This window comes from Apium graveolens, unplaced genomic scaffold (assembly GCF_009905375.1).
Source record: "Apium graveolens cultivar Ventura unplaced genomic scaffold, ASM990537v1 ctg6438, whole genome shotgun sequence".
Lineage (NCBI taxonomy): Eukaryota > Viridiplantae > Streptophyta > Magnoliopsida > Apiales > Apiaceae > Apium > Apium graveolens.
The window spans coordinates 22,005-28,004 of NW_027419479.1; positions in this window are offsets into that span (position 1 = coordinate 22,005).

Genomic DNA, 6,000 nt, shown 5'->3' on the forward strand with positions numbered 1-6,000 from the left:
AAAATGTTGGGCCCGTCGAGGCCCGAAGCCCGGGTTTGACTTGACCGGCCTTTGACCGGATCGGGCCGTGCAAATTTTCGGGTCCGGAATTTTTGTGCATCTCTACACGAAACATAAAAATAAACGACACGAAAGTATACGACACGAACGAAAGGTCTATCTGCAGCTGACTATTACATACTCTATCTTTGGACGCATCACAAACGGCACTACTTAGGGGTTGTTTGGTTGGGGGTTAATGGGCTTGGTTAATGGGAATGGGAACCCTACTCCCTAACTATGTTGTTTGGATTAAATTTTAGAAGTCCAGCAATGGGAACCCGTTTCCTATTAACCGGGTAACCCAAACCTTATCGATATCCCGGGATTTCAAATTCATTCCCGACTATCTTATTCGATATTTCTTTCTTCTCTTCTCTGTCGATTTCTCTACTCTCTCGTTATTTTCTCCTTCTATCTCTCTCTCCCTCTTCTGTTTCTTCGCTCATCTCTCTCCCTCTCTCGTTATCTCTCCTTCAATCATCATTTCCATTCCATTCCATTCCCATGCCAGGGTAATCCAAACCAGTTTGATTCAGTAATCTCATTCTGATTCCAGGATGATCCAAACACCTCTGGTTAAGTCATTCCTATTACCGTTACCCCCCATTCCCATTCCCGATTCTCATTCCGATATGCTATCCAAACACCCCTTAATCCAATATAATTCAGTTCTGCAAACAGAGCCGTGTAAATATTCACCTTCACCCGGACTTGTGAAGTTTCTCATACACTGTTGTTCCCATGCGCGATGTCCCCTGCCTGTGCTTTCAACCCATGTACTAACGACCTGAGATTTAAGGCAAAATCAATCATTTATGTTTTTGTTTGAGTAAGTTTAGTTAAATATTATTTCAAGATATCAAAATGAAGTATTATATTTTATTGTTATTATTATTTTTTTCAATTAAGCATATTGACATTTTTTAACGTATTCATCAAATTTGAATTCTCAATCTCTCGTAAAAAAAGAAGGAAAGATAATTATACAAAATGTTGGATATAATATTTGTTAGTGACAGACGGAAAACCATCATAACAAAAGTTCCAGGTGTCCAGTCTATATAAAGTCGCATATATGATACCGAAAAAAGTTTCATATAGCCTTGGTTTATGTAATTATGAACTATATGAAAATTTTTCAATACCTATTCAAAGAACTCACAAAAAAATTACTTAAAATCTCACTTGATATGGATAGAATATACATTCTAAATATACATTAAATATTGCTTTAATTACGCTTGTAAATCTTGTCCAAAGCCCAATATAAATCAGGTCGATCAAGGCCTGTTACAGATTAAAAACGGCCCAAGTCGTCATGATTCACGATCCAAGGTCGTCAAGTCCACGAACACAAGCTGTTCACGGACTAGGCCCAATACGGATGAAAGAACAGAGACATGACGTCCAACATGTACACTAACTCCTATAAGGAAAGATCTAGAATCTCTTACATGAGTCCTAATTACCATCTAAGTTGGAGACTTGTCCACCAAGTCTCCCAATACAAGTCTAACCCTAGACCCACCTCTATATAAAGGGCTCTAACCCTTAACCTAGAACTAGGTTTTGACTTAATCCTCGAACAAGGACATACAAGCCACTACGTCCTTGGTGTGCCCCCGCCGTCATAGCCCCGAGGGCATTATCAAGAATTATATTTTTGGCTTGATTCTCTACAATAGAGAGATACGTAGGCATCTTGCGAGGATAGCCAGTCCCCACCGCGGGAACAGATATTAAAGCTCGAAACTCACAAACCCTAGCATTAAATACTAACGAACCCTAGTTTTATTCCACAACATTTGGCGCAGTTTGTGGGAAGACAACAACAACCATGGTACTTACACGGAGAAGAAACAATAGTGAAACTGACGATCCCGTCCCATCATAAACAATATCAGCAATAGTGGAGATACCCATGCACTCAACCTATGCCCCCACCCAAGGAGGAGCCCCTGTAGAGGCATCCAAGATCCCGCCCCTAGGGATGAATCCCCCAGCTCCTCAAGGGACGAATCCTCAATTTCAACAACTACAGGTAACAATAAACCCTCGACAAGTTGGGTATGGGTACACAACTATTGTGACCCCAGGGACCACCAACCCACCTTACGGCATGCCTTTATACCCCGAGGTCGGAGGAAATGGACCCTATAATCAAGGCGAAGGACAATGGCGGACGCCCTTATACATCCATTTCTTGGCTCCCATCCCTGAAAATCGAGAATTCTTTGGACCATACTTCGCTAGAGACTCTGATTCGTCGGACGATGAAGTCGCTTAAAGGAGGAGGCGTGCTGGTAAGGAGCCAATGTCTAGTGGTTATCAACAGCCCAGGAGCACTCAAGGGACAATTCACCAAGATGTACAGAAGAGGATCAGGGCTGATGAAGCTTAGATCCAAAGGCTTAAGCCAGTGAAACGTGATCTGGATATGCACCAAACACCAAGACCTCCACATGAAGCAAGACTAAGGGACTTTCCTCCCGTTATAGACCTGAAAGGTCCAACACTAAGACAAAAGTTACGACCTCAAGGGTTGTTCCAAGTGATTTGATGCCCCTGGGAGATCCTGATGATCCAAACCCACCATTCACTAAAAAGATAATGAATGTCCGCGTATCAAGGAAGTTTAAGATGCCCACCATCAAGGCATTTGATGAAACTGGCGACCCAGCTAATCATGTTGGGACTTTCTCTAATGCCCTGTTACTACAACTCGTGAATGATTCTATCAAGTGTCGGGCCTTTTCTCAAACCCTGTCGGGTATGACTCAAAGATGGTATAGCCGCCTACCCCGTAATTCGATTGGATCTTTCAAATATTTGAGCCAAGCTTTCATCAAGCAAATTCATTAGTGGCATAATACACGAGAAGAGTTTGGCTTCCCTCATAGGTCTTGTCCAAGGAGCAAAGGAGTCCCTGAGAGACTACCTAAACCGATTCATGAAAGAAGCCCCGAAGGTCCCGAATCTCGATGACAAGGTAGCTATGATAGCCCTACAGCAAGGGACTAGAAATGAGTTCTTCAAGATGTCCCTAGAGAAATGCCCTCTTGAAAACATGCTGCAGCTCCAGGATATATCCGGAAACTATATCAAGGTAGATAAAAGTACGAAGAAGACGGTGGTGAATAATGAGCCCGCGGGCAACAAGAAGCAAAAGACAGTTCATGAGTATGACGCCAGTGACAAGTATCCTCGAACTGGAAAAACCTCTGACTTCTCTTCTAAGAAGAATCAACCATTAAGGTTCACTGAATATGCAAGGTTGAACGCTCTAAGGAGCCAAATCCTTACGAAAATTGAGAAGGACAAAGAGTTGAGATGGCTGAAGCCACTAAGGTGAGACCCCAAAAAAGAGACAAGGGTCGATACCGTAGGTTTCATAAAGATGTTGGTCATGATACTGATGATTGTAGGCAACTCACGAATGAGATTGAGTATTTGATTCGAAGAGAAAAATTCGAACGCTTAACTAAGGGTAAAGAGGCTGGAGGCCAAAAAAGAGATAACGATCGAAAAGACGACGACCGAAAGGGTAATGACCGAGATCGTAACCCACGTCCCCGAGGGCCAGTAATCAACATGATTTCAGGAGGCCGGATAGAAGGTGGGACTACAAGGAACTCTCAAAAAGCTTATGCGAGAGAATTAATGAGTATAGTAGGAGTGTCGTCTAAGTGTTCTAAGACAGAGATGACGCTTGAGTTCGGTGACCCCGACCTTGATGGTTTGAAGTTTCCTCAGGATGATCCTCTAGTTATCACTCCGATCATCAATCAACAAACACACTAGTCTTATTGTATTATTATTATCCCTTGTAATAATACTTGACTATGGACCTTTAGAAATACTGATACTATTCTCATAATCTTATTTCTAAGTCACACACTTATAGATATATAATGCATATCATATTTCAAGTATATTTATTAATCTAACATTTATATCGCATTAAATAAAGACATAATAAATTATAAAGAAAATATTTGATAGAACATAAGCATTAAAAATCCAAATGTCTTAAACTAAAATATTATATTGTTTTATATAGGGCACAAACACTAACAATCTCCCAATTACACTCGAGTCAATCACCCATGTATCTAATACTCATGGAACTAGTATGCATTTCACATATATATCTCCTTGATCATTAATCTCATTAATAAGGTGATATCTCCTAAGAACATGCCCAAACAGTCTCCTTGGATGTTTCGAAAGCATCAATATATTCGGATTCCATTATAGAAATATTAATGTTCTTAATGTGAACTATTTCAGCTAACATCGCTTATATTTAGAAAAAACATAAAACCAAACTTAGACATAAAATTATCCATATATGTCCAAAAACTGTTTTCAGAAACTAGCATCAGTGTAACCCTTTACAACCAGTTCCCTATCTTCTCCATACACCAAGAATAAATTTTTAGTCCTCGTCATTCTCAATGCATATGATATATCAGGATAATTATATATCATTGCATATATTATAGATTCAATTGCCGAAGCATATGGAACTTTGCTCAAATGACCCTCATCATCTAATGATATAGGGAAATTATCCTTTGAGATCACTATCCCATGAGAAATCGGGGCATATCACCTATTTGCCTCGTGCATTCCAAAATGATGTAACACTTTATCAATGTATCTAATCTGACTTAGGCCTGATTAATCTTCTTAATCTATCTGTATAGATCTTGATTCCTAATATATAGGAATCATCGCCGACACCTTTCATCGAGAAGTTATTTTTCAACCAAGTCCTAATAGCTACCGTTGTTCATCTTCATTTTAAATAAAGCCAAACTCTTTGATTGTATCATCAAAATGAACATTCCATCTCCTCGAGGCTTGCTTCAATCTATAAATAGATAGAAGTAATTTACACACCATCTTAGTAAATTTTGGATCGACAAAACACTCAGGTATTATCATATATGCATCTTCTTCAAGGCTCCTATTTAAGAAACTGATTTTGACATCCATTTTCTAGTGTTAGGATATATGTGCATTAGTTTGATGATATGATAAACAAAACACTTAAGTAGAAATCTAGTGTTTTTAGCCTCAACGGATAAGACCACTTTGGCTATCCGTTGATGGTGTAGCTTTACTTAGAAATAAGTCTAGTTTTGTAGCACATTTCAGTCTCTGTATTTGAGATATAAGTCTTAGAAGTTGTGGGAAATTATAAGTCATGTTGACTACTAGAGGATATGCAAATAGGAGGCCTAATTGTAAATACTTCATGCCTTGTAATTTTGTATAAATGAAGTGGTATCAACTGATAACTTAAAGGCCTTCAACGGATGAGAAACAAAGCTTCAACGGATGTCTCTAAAGCTTCAACGGATAACATCCTTCAACGGATGAGTGCATCAACGGATAAAGCTTCAACTGCTAAAGCATCAACGAATAAAGCTATCAACGGATGAAAGCTTCAACGGATGCTCGATCCATAGCAGTTGATAGTGACAGTTAACAAAGCAGATAGAGGCACATGGGTTGACAGAGACAACTGGAATGCGGTAGCCTCTCTGAGGAACAGCAGAAAAAGCAGCCGTTTTCATTCTGGTACAAAAAGGAAAGTCAACAGATAATCCTATATTGTATTGGATAAAAATGGAGTAGAAACAAGTGGAGAACTATTTTATTATTGTACTTTATCTTTGTCTTCACTTGTAAAACTTGGTGATATATAAACCAAGTTGCAGCTAGTAATTAGGTGTGAATTTTCCAGAGCTGTTTAGAAAAACCTTGAGAGAAAATCATCTAGTTTGTACTAGGACGTAGCTGTGATCAATTCTTTGAATCACAGATTTTCTGAAATACCATCTCTGGTGGAACAACAAATCCACCAGAAAAGTTTTTAAGTTCTTTGTGTTATTTATATTTGTGTTTCTGAATTTAAATATGTCTGCACCTGCTTAAAGCAATTCACAC